Below are 14229 nucleotides of genomic sequence, written 5' to 3' on the forward strand. Positions count from 1 at the left end.
ACTGTCGCATAGTTAATAATCTACAGAGAATAATTAATGAATAATGTGACACCCTATTAATAACACACACTTGAAATCAGAACGCGGTTTTACCCAAAATAGAACTATTTGAATGAAAATCACATTTAAAACAATATTCCTGGAGGATAATAGTGATGTAATATCACAAGCATCTGCAATGCAGGACAACGAGGAGTGTATGAATCTTACGAATGAGGCATCGACTAAAGGAGAAAATGCAGAGGCGGCTCAGTGCAATGCATTCCAAATAATGAAAAGCTAGACAAACGAAAATAACAGTGGGTACATACAAACAATCATTGATTAACTAATAAAGTTACCTAAACAGAATTTTGTTCATGGATAGATATTGATATGTATTGACATATATGTCTTCAGATGTCCTTCGAGGGGGACTCCTTCCAGGCATCTATGGTGGCATTCTTGGATTGGTGTAGTCAGGAGGTCTGGCACGGACGATCGAAAAAGCCCTGTCAATGTGATATTGAATAATTCCGTGGTAATTATTCGGAATCGCTGGACAAGGGTTATATGAAATATTTATATATAAAACCTTCTGATTTACCTTAATTTACTATAAAAGGAATCTGACTGCATTTGGGATATTTTTAATTTTAGCATTTTAATTTTTAATTACGTAAATCGAAAATTCACTCTCGTTGTATGGGATGACAGCTGGAATGGTTTCTGTTGATAAAATTTTCTTTTGTTTGTATTCCTGATACGAGTGGCTATATTTTTTACCATGTGCAAATACTAGGTAGGTACTATTTTAGCTAAACTCGAAAAATAAAATAAAGATATTTAGGTATGTTTTATAAAATAGAAAAATTAAAAAAGGTGATGTTATTATAGGTTAGGTTGGATAATTTTAGGTTAGGTTGGTTTATTATTAGGATTTAGGTTAGGATAGATTGGATATTATAGGTAAGGTTGGATTATTATAGGTTAGGTATGATTATTATTAGGATATAGGTTAGGTTGGATTATTATAGGTTAGGTTAGAATATTGTAGGTTAGGTTCGATTATTATAGGTTAGGTTGGATTATTATTAGGATATAGGTTAGGTTAGGTTAGGTTGGATTAGGTAGAATGAAATCACAAACCAGTCTATACAAACCTAGCGTAGCCCACAAACTACTTGAAAACTGGGATATAACTCTAAAGGGGACGCGAGCAGGCGTTATTAAAGGTTCCCCAACATTTATAGGTTAAGTTAGGTTGGATTATTATAGGTTAGGTTAGGTTGGATTATTATAGGTTAGGTTAGGTTGGATTATTTTAGGTTAGGTTAGGTTGGATTATTATAGGTTAGGTTGGATTATTATTAGGACATAGGTTAGGTTAGTTTAGGTTGGATTATTATAGGTTAGGTTAGGTTGGATTATTATAGGTTAGGTTAGGTTGGATTATTATAGGTTAGGTTAGGTTGGATTATTTTAGGTTAGGTTAGGTTGGATTATTATAGGCAGAGGCGGTTCCTTGGTACGTGCATTTGTGCATTGCACTGCTTGTCTTCAATCTCTACATAACAAATTACAACGACATCTGTGCCCCAGTGATCGATGTAAGAAATTCGTAATTCCCGTCAGGTCATTATTTGAGCTATCTTCTAGTAAAAAAATCCCGCTCAAAAGCAAGCGGTCGTGCATACCCCGATATGCACAGAACCAACTTTTACTATGCTACTAAAACAGCATCGGGCGGTATCGAGACAGCCCGAAGTAGCCGAAACGGTGACATGAGCGAGACAGATTACACTCTTAACGTCAAATTACGTGTTAGAGCAGTGCAGATACATAACCAATCCGTGCATTATCGAAGTGCTTTGACGGCGAGTGAATTTTGCATCACTTTGATCATGCGTAATCCAATGCGTTTGGAATGGATTCGCTTAGAAATACTAATGTTCAATGTTAACGCAACAACATTAACACATTGGAACTCGTTCGCGGTGAAATCAAACGGTTTCGCTATATTTTCAACGATGAATTGAGTGTCCTTTATTTTCAAGATAATTTTGTATTATTTAATCAGTTATTTTACAAATATAACTTAGAAGATAGAAGGAATTGCAGTAGGTGTTCCCATTCATTAATTTGCTCCACCTAAATTACAGACTAGGTACATTTTAAAAGTGAAATGCACTGCTGGTAATTACAGTCACGGGCCGCGTCTGATTATAGGTTAGGTTGGATTATTATTAGGACATAGGTTAGGTTAGTTTAGGTTGGATTATTATAGGTTAGGTTAGGTTGGATTATTTTGGGTTAGGTTAGGATATAGGTTAGTTTAGTTTAGGTTTGATTATTATAGGTTAGGTTACTATAGTTTAGGTTAAATAAAACAATAATTATAATAATAACTAAATATAAGTTTTTTAAGTAACATAAAAATATTTTATTTTTCTAGTTTGGCCAAAACAGTACCTAACTAGAATTTGCATTCTGAAATGATTCAAATTCTAGCTACTCGTATCAGGAATACAAACAAAAGAAAATTTTATCAACAGAAACCATTCCAGCTGTCATCCCATAAAACGAAAGTGAATCTTCGATTTACGTAATTAAATATTAAAATGCTAAAATTAAAAATATCCCAAATGCAGTCAGATTCCTTTTATAGTAAATTAAGGTAAATCAGAAGGTTTTATATATAAATATTTCATATAACCCTTGTCCAGCGATTCAGAATATTTACCAATTCCGTCATCTATGGTCAGATAGCGATATTTGCAAGCACTGTCAGAATATGATTATGACAGTCTTTAAGCCACAACTTGGATAATTTCGTTCTTTATGCAAAATACTGGCTTTTTAATGAGTATGGGTGAACTATCTAAGCTCTTAGATCCACAAACTTGATTAATTAATCTAAAACGCGATCAATTGATTCCGTTCCAGCATCGACAAATAAAAGTTTGACTAATGACCTCATGAACTAATTAATTCCTTTTTTAGTGTCAAAGTTATTATTTCATTTCGAAATTGACTATTTTTTTAGTATTTTTAACTTTTACTTAGCCGTCTGACATTTAAGAATGCATTTTTTTTTAATTGCATTCTATTATAATTTATAATTGGGTGGGTATTTAAGTACCTACTTACAAATTTTATGATTTCAGAGGAAATTTTTGTTCTGATTTATTGAATAAGAAAAAAATTATAAACATACTTTTTGGAGGCAGAATAGTTTGACTTTATTACACTTTTATTTTTTGTTAGTTTTAAGTAAAAATGTACCAGTCTGAAGATGGACGCAATTGTCTGAAACTAGTCCTGTTAAAAATATGTATTTGTTGTTTTAATAAGTAGATAATTAACAGAGTTGAAACCAACACCTTAATACCTGGACCGTACTTTTGATGAATAATTCTTATTTTCAACATTATATATATATTTTATTTTTTTAAAGGGTAGACGGTTTACACGTAGTTCCCATGAGCACTTAGGCCATAGACCCATAGTGCTATCTCACATTTTACCTCAATCCTTTAACAACAACCCAGTCCCTTTAATAAAGTTCACCAGGGTTGTCATTGGGTATGTGGCTATGTCTTCTGGTTCTACTGTATGTCTCGCCAGGTGTCTGACCCTAGTTCCCACCAGGGCAGGACATTGGCACCATATGTGAATTGGAGTTTCTTCATTCTCTTCACATTTTCTGCATATTTTGGTGTTTTCTACTCCCAATATCTGCATGTGTCTCCTGAGATGGCAGTGTCCCGTTAGTAGTCCTATTAGTTCCCTCAGCGAGTTTCTGTCTATATCGAGTAGTTTCTTGGTTCGTCTAGGATCTGGTCCTTTTATGAGTACTTTGGATTGTCTCATTCCAGGTGCCCTTTTCCATTCTTTGCGGTGCTGGGATTTGACCCACCTATCCATATGTAATTTTGTGTGGCAAGCGGCTACTCCAATGGCCGGCTCGGATCCTACAAGTGGCGCTTTCGCCCCTTTCCTTGCTAGTTCGTCAGCCCGCTCGTCGCCCTCAATACCTTTATGTCCTGGTACCCAGATTAGCGTTATTTTATTGATGGTAGCGAGTTCTGTAAGAACAGTCCTGCATTCCATCACCAGTATAGAGTCGCATCGGTTACTTCTGCTGCCTGGCTATCGGAAGATAAACTTATGTTTTTATTCCTGTACCCAATACGTATATTCTCATGTGCGCAGGCCAATATGGGTTTCATCTCAGCTTGAAACACAGTACAGTGTGTTCCTAGAGGTATACTGAGTTCCATCTTGCATCCCTGCAGACAGACTCTGGCCCCTGTTCCCTCCTCCATCTTGGACCCATCTGTGAACCAGATTAGTTCCTGATTGGAAGTAGGACCTGAAACCGTATCCCGTTCCTCCCTTGTGGGGTAGGTCACCCCAAACTGCCGTTTGAAGAAGTATTCGGCTTGTTGGTCCTGCATCCTTGCGTCCTGCTTCATTCCAGCTGTCAGGCTAATTGCTCTCAGTCTTGTTTTAATCTCTGTATGACTGTTTTTGGGCAGCTCACCTCTCCATTGACCTTTGCATTGTAGCCTGTAGGCTGCCGCTATCGCCGCCCCCTCTATTTCTAGGTTTAGTGGGGGTAGGTTCGGGAGCACTCCCATGGCTAGTATTGGAGTGGTTCACATAGCTCCCATGATTCCTCTGCATGCGAGTCCCTGTATGTGATTGAGTGTGACCATCACTGTTTTCAGTGTTGTTCTCCTCCACCATACTAGGGCTGCATGCATGATCCTTGGTTTTACAACGGCTGTGCACAGCCATCGCATCATTTTAGGATTAAGTCCCCACGTTCTGCCGCAGATCCGCCTAGTTGCCCACATTAGCGAACATGCCCTTCTGCCCACAGATTCCACCTGATTTTTCCAGCTCAGTTTGGAATCTATAATGACTCCGAGGTATTTAACCGTGTTGGAGGGTTGGAACCCCTTTCCATAGAAGGTTGGATTGTTTCATCCCTCTAGTTTTCTTTTGCGTGTGAAGATTACTTGTTCTGTCTTGTCTGGATTGACCGACAGCCCTGTTTCTTCACATCATTCTTCCACTGTTTCCAGTGTCGGTTGTATGAGGCCTCTGGTTGTGTCTGCTTCCCAACTATTATAACTAACGGAAAGTTTTTTAAAAACTTATTTTACCATGTTTTTCAATTTTTATGTTTTGTACAAATTCATATTAGCGACATCTGTAAACATATTTTATTTATCTTATTTGATTTATCTAAATTTTTTTTACATTTTTCAGACTTTATGTCCGGGTTAAATCTTCCCTGCAGGAAAAACTAAACCCTTCCACACACTTTTCCACAAATGATCATCTAGTCAATCCATATTATGCAAGTGCATTTTATAAAATACAAAACAATACAAGAACAACCCGTCAAATCGCCAAAGAGCAAATAGGAAAATTATTCACCGACTCCAGATATTTTCATATCAGAGGGTTAGGCTCGGTAGAACTCCTAATTGGACCTATAAATCCTAATGATCCTTCAATATAAATATTTAAAAAATCTTTTGTAATCCTACATGTATTTAAAACGACTGATTTTTCCTTTTTTATATATAAATTCTTTGACATATCTGATAGGCCTAAATTTTAAATGAGAGAGCTAGGTATAATGCCAGTAGCCGAAATAACAAATGGTAATATTTTTATAGTCTGTGAATGCCAAATTCCTTTAATCTCATTTCCTAAATCTGTGTATTTTCTTTTTTTTCAGAAACAGATTTTTGAATATTAGAGGAATTTGGAATAGCGACATCAATGATATAAGTTATTTTTTTAATTTTGTCATGTAAAACTATATCGGGTCTATTATGACCAATCGTTCGGTCTGTTAGTATAGTTTTATCATAATATATTACATAAAATTCATGTTATAAAAATGAATTTGGTTCGTATTCATAATATGGTACTATATTACGGCAGTCAATCAAGTTATGTTTAATTACCAAACTTTGGTGAATTATTTTTAAAACTTGATTATGCCTAAATGTATACTCGGACGGCGCTAATATAGAACATCCCGATATAATATGTTCTATAGTTTCGGAAAAAACCAAACATTTTCTACATAAATCATCAATTTGATTTGTATCTTTGATTATATGTTTCCTATAAATTTTAGTATTAATGACTCTATCCTGAATGGAAAGCATAAATCCTTCTATTTCTGCACTCAACTCTCCAATATTCAACCATGTGTTTGACGAAAATTTATTAACATATGTTTGGTTGAGATAAATGAAGTGTTTTGCATGTATAATTTTATTTGACCAGGAATCTAATGATTTCTGGTTGGGATTTATAAACATGTTGGCATTCTCGTCGTATAAATTTAAAGATGTAATATTTCTATCTGCCTTGAAAATTATTTTGTGCATTTCTGAATTATAAATATGTGCATTTCTGAACTTTAAAACAATATGTATTAGCTTTCCTATGGAAAAAAGTTCTTAGCATTTCTACTTGTGTTTCAAAGAAGATATTTTGACTATACCTCTACCTCCTAAATTTCTAGGTAAATTAATTAGTTCTATAGCTGAATTTGGATGATGGAAATTAAACTTTCTTAGCGTAGTTCTAACTAATCGTTCTAAGTTATCTAAATCTGTATTGGACAATTTAATTATGCCAAATGAGTACGTTAATAGAGTATTGCCCAAGTATTTATTGCTTTTACTAAATTTTTAGCATATAGATTGTATTTTAATTTTTTCTGATCTTAGTTTGAAATTCAATCCTATTATCATTTTTAATACTAGTATGGTCTAATCTATTTGATTGTGGGTATCCTAAATATTTATAAACCACATCCCATTTTTTAAATTTTGTTCAGAATTGGAAAATAGTTTTATATCATCCATAAATAATAAATGCGAAATTGTACTACTCTCCCTTGTATTACCCTTAATTTTTATTCCAAACTTGCTTTTAATTAATATTTTAGATAGAGGATTCAATGCTAAGCAAAACCAAAGAGGACTCTCCTTGAAAAATCCCTCTTTTAATGAAATGCCCGGTATTACTATTTTTTACCTTTAAATTAATGAGTAAATTGGTATTCCAAAAGTACATAATTTTTTCCAAAAAGCTTATGATAATGGGGTTAATTTTGTATATATTTAATACTTTGATCAGCCACGAGCGCGGGACACTATCGAAAGCCTTTTGGTAGTCCGTATAGCAAGTATGTAAATTACGTTTTCGAGTTTGAATCTGTTTTAGAATTACATAATCAATAACTAATTGGTCTTTACATCCCATATGTTTTCTGCGACAACATTTTTGCTGTTCACACATTTAAAACACACGGAGAAAAATGAGTATGGCTGAGTTAATGAAATCCTGTTAAAAACGTAATAGCAATTAATTTCTATGCCACATAGAATGTGACGGAGAAATCATCAGTTTTGCTGATGATACTGTTCTCCTTATAAATGGGAAAAATTGGACAGAAACATTTAAGAATGCAGAAGACACACTAAACACGATTAAAATGACTAGACTACCATTCGCTTACACTAAATGCTAATAAAACCAAATTCTACACTTTCAAAATAAAAAATACAAAAAACTCTGAAGAAAATCATAACTTGAAAATTCATGGCCTTGTAAGCATTGTAAGTGTCCCTCATTAGAAAACGTTGACCATAAAACGTATCTGGGTCTAAAAATTGATGGAAATTTAAAATGGACCAATCACATTAGCTATTTAGATAATAAAATTAAAAAACTAAGTTCCTGATAGTTTTTCAAAACTATCAGGAATGTGCTCATTAAAAAAGACTTAATCAAAATCTACATGGCTCTCTGCCAATCACTGTTAGAATACGGTATTATCGGATGGGGCAGTGCACATAAAAATATACTAAATCCACTAATTAAAACTCAAAAAGCCATAATGAAAATTATACTGAAAGTTCATGTAAGAACCAGCACTCACGAAATCTTCACCAATCTTAACATCATGTCAATTAAACAACTATATTCTAAAACTATACTCAATTACATTCATAAGTACAAAACCCAAGAAATAACAACAAACACGTACAATAGAAACATTAGATCTCATGGTCAAAAACTTATCCAACAAATAACTACTAATACAACTTTTGGGCAAAAAAGCTTCATATATCATAGTATTAAACTCTACAATAAAATACCACTCTCACTCAAAAACCTCAACATTATAACATTTAAATCTCAAATAAAAAGCTTGATACTTAATATAGGGAGATCTGAAATAGAAAATATACTGATATCAAACACAGACTAAAACCGAATCTACTAAACTGAACTATACAAAAAAACACTATCTTACTTATTTTTAAATTATAAAAAAAAATGATACTACACGATATATGTTTATAATCAAATTCATATGTTACTTTGTTGTAATATTAATTTCTTATAATTAAATTATAATATGTAAATGACATCCTCAGCACGGGAGATCCCAGTGAGGATATCATTATCTCTATATGTTACTAAGAAAAGAAGACAATAAATCATTATCATTATTATTATTTCATGATAAAATGTGAGTCTATTTAAAATATTGACGAACACGTATTCATTCAGGTACTCTTTTCCTAATAAATATAACGACGAAATGCATCAATTTTAGTTTTTTTATGAACACGTGTTCCGCCAACCTCATAACACATTCGCGTTTTACTGATACTTTGTGAGGAAATCTGTCAATTCATTCGTTTAAGGCCTGCAGTCCTATTTTTAACAGGAAAACGAATAATTTGACTAGAATTTTAATACATTAGCAATATTTTATATCAGTTCTTCTTGTTCCTTGGAAATATTTCGAAATTCTACGAGAAATTTCAAGTTTATACAACAGATTAACAACTTTCTATGGCTGCATAAACAATGTATATATAATTCTGTTAACTATTTTATGCTCGTTAAATGTCAGTTTATATTAGTAAGGATTTTTTCATACACCGACAACCATGTTGAAAAATTATCAATTATTATCAATTGAATAAAGTATTCATCACGTTTATTATTAAGGCTGTAAGTTTTAGAATAGTTTTTATTCCTAAGTCTTGTAGGTACTTTCACGTTATGTTCAAAGTCAAAAAATGAAAACAATGCAAAAAAATTAAAAATTCATTTTTCCGGTCTCTACGTATGACCTATAAATAAAACCAAACTTATTAATTTTAAATATACAAATGATTTATTATTTATAAGGGTTATTTTGGTTTTTTACATTTATCAGTTGATATCTTTTCAAATCACTTTTAAAAGGGGAGTAAAAGTAATATCTAAAGAGAGTGCTGAAATATTGTCAGGAAAAAAGTGCTTTAAAATAAGTGTTTCAACAGTGATATATATAAATAGTACTTTTTATAATATTTTAATTCTTTAAATGGATTTTAAATTTTATAATGTCCATTAAAGATACATAGTATACAGTATAATATTATATTTTCACAATCCTCCTCAATACGAATTCCTGTTCCGAGGCGGACTCTAGATTGTCGAGTTGGTTATTGATTATTATCATTACCATCATGATTTTTACAACTTCACCTCATCTTCATGTTTTGTAGCCCTCATTTTCATGTTTGTTGGTTGCATCGTCTTCATGTTTGAAGACCTCGTCTTCATGTTTTGTAGACCTCACGTCCATGTTTGTTAATTTCTTCATCTTCATGTTTGTAGACCTCAGTTTCATGTTTGTTCATTTACTCATCTTCATGTTTATGGTCCTCAATTCCACATTTGTTGATGGCAGGTTGGTTGTAGATTGTTGTTCATATTTCTTTGTACTTATCTTTTCTTTAAAACAACATTTTCTATTTATCTCTTTTATTTTGTTTTCATTTCACTTATTTTCATCGAGCCTTTTCTAAACACAAGCACCAGTTTATATTAAAAAAAATCAAACAATATTTTTGCAAAAATTGTATACTGCACAAATACGTAGTTCATGCAGAATATCTAACAATCAGTTACTACTTAATAATATATATTACAGAAACCTTAAGGGCCCTTCACACCTCCCTGCAATTGGAGGTGATTTCGGGAGAGTGGTGGAAAGGGTAAAATTGGCGTCTTCTCTACACACCCGCCCCTGCTGCAGTGTCAAGGTGGCGGCAACACTTTCCGAACATCAGAAAATAGGAATGACTCTTGCGCTTTCTATATTCTGACATCGTTAGGTCGCCGGTCTCGATTTCGGAGTTAGGGCCGATGTTTCTACTGACGGGGTGATCAAGGAAGCGATCTACGGTGCTCCTCACCAATGCCCAGATATTGCCTCCGATTGCACGGAGGTATGTAAAGCTTTTTAAAAATCCTGGGGCCTTTTAGAATCCTCTTCTTCATTTCTAAATTCAAGCTGCTCTAGACGCCACTGGACAGAGGGAGGGGTGAGATACCTTCATGAATTTATTCGTCGCCTTAGTTACAAGCGTTATCTCCATCGGTGGATGTATAAATAAGCTGCATAGGGATATTGTTTATTTTATGCATTTTGATGTGACGTAGATATCTTGATGACGTATCTTTCATTCGTTAGTGTCGGCATGACTTTTAAGATTTATCCCAGATATAGATATTATAATTAGTTTGGAATTTAATCCATGTATTATTGTAGATATAGCGGATCAGTGAAGAAAGGAGACAAAGATAACAAACAGTTGGCTAGAAGAGACAATGTTATCCTGTCCGAAACGTTGGCTAAAAAATGAGGTAGCGCAACACGGCATAATACCCCAAAAATAAATCACTGTAATACTTTTAGCCGAGAAAATATCAAGTCATCTCTTGCTTATCTTGTTTATTTTGAGATTAGTTTCATACCGACACGTGTGGGAGTGGCCTTACTGTTATCAGTGTTAACCGACATCTTTGAAATTATTTTGATTACAAACACTTGACGAAAACTACATAAATAAATCTGTAAAAAACCTGAAATTCTCTAAAAAAAAATATTGTAGTTCCTTATCAGTAAAATTTTGTAATGTAGCTCTGCTTTCCTAGAATAAATTCATTTTTCCATTGAATGCAATTTTTAACTTTTTGCCATTTTGTAAAACGTTTTGAGAGATCGTTTGTCATAATGTGCCTTATTTATAAAAACTAAATATAATATAAGCGGCGAAATCTAAGGGGATCCATTTTCATATCAATATTTTAAGGAATGGTATTGATTAAATAATATGGCAAATTAAACCAATCACTCCAGGGGTTAACTACATCAATTTGAATTTAAATTGCTTTCGGCAATTTATTTATTGATTGTTGGAAACGTTTACAGTGTTAACAATTATTACATTAATGAGAAAGAGAATGAGAATGTAAAGAAACAATAATAAAGCAATTACATATTTTTGTTTAAGTACTTATATTTACCATGATATCATTTTAGCTTATAGCTAATAAAATTTGCAAATATTTTTTAAAATATACGAGTTTATGGTTTATAACAAGTTTCTCGTTAACTCTTTTTTAAGTTCAAAAAATTTATTTTTTAATTTTTGAGATAATATCCATACATTTGTTAAGCCGAAATATTAATTTTATGAAATTCCCTCGATAGAGAAAAATCGCAGTCACTCCGAAAATTATTTAAAACACGTTTTGTTCTGTTATATTATTTTACAGACATGAAAAAATCACAGTGTATCTCTAAATGCAACTAAAGCATTTTTAGAGAGATTTTTGCTCTATTTCAAACGAGTCGTATTAAATATTTTTACCATTTTTGCTTAATTATTATCGTTTTTTTTAATATTAGCGCGCTCCCTCTAACATTCGTATTTACATATCTCCCTTTTAAACTAACTCAAAATTAACCTATTTCATGTAATGTGGGTTCCATATAACACTCCTATATTCTAATTTAATACTAACTAATGAATTGTATAAGGTTACAATTGATTGGAGGTTTTCGGGTGGCATTGATTTTGTGTAAATAAATCATAGCATTTTCAATGATTTACTCTTAGAATCGCTAATGTGTAAATCAAACATAAATTTCGAATCAAGAGTAACGCCTAGATCTCGTATGGTAGTAACTAATTCAACTTGTAATTATTAATGAATTATGCATAATCTTTTCTGCGTCTGTTTTGACTAGACAAGTTAGTAAGCGTATCAAGGTAATTTTGAAGCACATCGTGGTCCGAGGCAGTAGAAATTTTACGGTAAATCTTTAAATCATCAGCAAATGAGACATAATCACAAGGTAATATTGAGCCAAGATCATTAACGAATATTAAAAAAAGTAACGGGCCAAGATTGGACCCTTGGGGTACGCCTGGGGTTTCGACTGTGGATGATGAGTCATAACCATTGGCAAGGTTGGTAAATTTGTCGAGTTTCTGAGTAGTGATAAGATTCCACCGTCAGTCAAACAAAAGAAAATGAGTTAAAAAGACATTTTCAAATAGAAATAACTTTGTTTTTGAACATCTTAATTCAGTAAGCAATTGTGGAATCCGGGAAATGTTCATTATTAGGGTGGCGTGGTTGCTTTTCTATATGTACGATTCTTAGATCTTTGGTTGAATCTTGGATTTTTCGATACATACATTAGATACGATACAAGAATTTCCCACCAGATTGGAGGGTCGTTAAGTAAATCCCATTTCCCATATCTCTTGTCTATTTTTTCTACGTAGGTGTCTAATCTCTCCTTCTGTTGCGATAACGACTTACAAAGTATATCAGCAAGTTTCCAAACAAAGCAATCAAACATTGGGAAATTATTTACCGACGCTATAATTCCGATGTCATTAAACCGATAACAGCGAAACACAGGTATTTTTGTCAATAATCTATGTCAGTGACGTAAGTAAAATATTTGATACGCATCACGATACAGTTAGTACTATTATCTCTGGTATGGCTGGTAACGATGCTAAAAATAAAGCAACATCAATTCTGTCAAGCCCGTTTCACGCCTCCTATCTTTAACCCTTTGAACGCCACTGTCAATGTTTGTATTATAACTTTAATATATATTGTATAATGACTGCCTATGATTGTCTGTCTAGTGCAAGAAGTGATTGTTTCTAAATTTCCCGTGGGACAGTTTTTTATATCATTTTTTTAAATAAATTTACAAAATAAGACAAAAAATCCCAATAACTTACTTTTAAGTGGTTTTGCTGTTCATGCTTTTAGATCTTGTCATTATAAGCTTACGGTTTCAGTTTGTATACATCTGTATTAAATAAAAATGTGGTGATCGTATGTTTGCGGATATGAGAGAGACCGTGTGCCTGAGGGAGACAGATGAATGGCAGTATAAATTGTGTCTCTCTTGTCTTAGATTTCAACGGAACAACATCCTTACACTGTACACCTTGCATAGTAAAATAACGTTAAAGTACCGACGCGTCTTTATTATCGCGAAGAATAAATCTGAGTAATTCGTCAGCCACGACTCACAATTACTACAAAAAATAAAGTAAATAACAACTTATAACAAAAAATAAAGTAAATACATATTCAATCTGTCACTTCAAACTGGAATATATCCCGATCCTTGGAAACTTAATCACTTGACACCTGTATTTAAATCAGGTGATAAAAATTGTGTTTTAAATTATAGACCAATTTGCATACTGTCTAGCACCCCGAAAATGTTTGAAAGTATTGTCTTAGATAAAATTGCTGTTAAGTTTAGGCATATTATTACTCCAGAACAGCATGGTTTTGTGACCGGTCGGTCTACCACAACCAATCTTCTATTGTATGAACACTATATCTGTGAACCTTTCACGTCTCGTGCACAAGTAGATTCAATATATACTGACTTTTCAAAAGCCTTTGATAAAGTAAATATTAATATCCTTCTCGCGAAACTGCAATCCCTTGGTATACATGGATCATTCCTAAAATGGTTGAATAGTTACCTCTGTAACCGCAAACTGATGGTAAAATTAAATAATAAAGTCTCATATAAATTTGAAGTAACATCGGGAGTTCCTCAAGGCTCTCATCTGGGCCCACTTCTCTTCGTATTGTTTATAAATGATTTATCTTTTTGTTTCGAAAATGTCAAATTCATTCTATTTGCAGATGACCTAAAACTTTTTAAGATTATAAAATGTTTAAATGATGCACTTATCCTTCAGCATAATATAGATAGACTTGCTAGCTGGTGTGAAATAAACAAATTATTCCTAAACGTAAAAAAATGTTTCCACATGTGTTTTTACCGTTCACGGACTC

The sequence above is a fragment of the Hesperophylax consimilis genome, chromosome 7 (assembly GCF_061612785.1).
Source record: "Hesperophylax consimilis isolate HC1 chromosome 7, BYU_Hcon_1.0, whole genome shotgun sequence".
Taxonomy (NCBI): domain Eukaryota; kingdom Metazoa; phylum Arthropoda; class Insecta; order Trichoptera; family Limnephilidae; genus Hesperophylax; species Hesperophylax consimilis.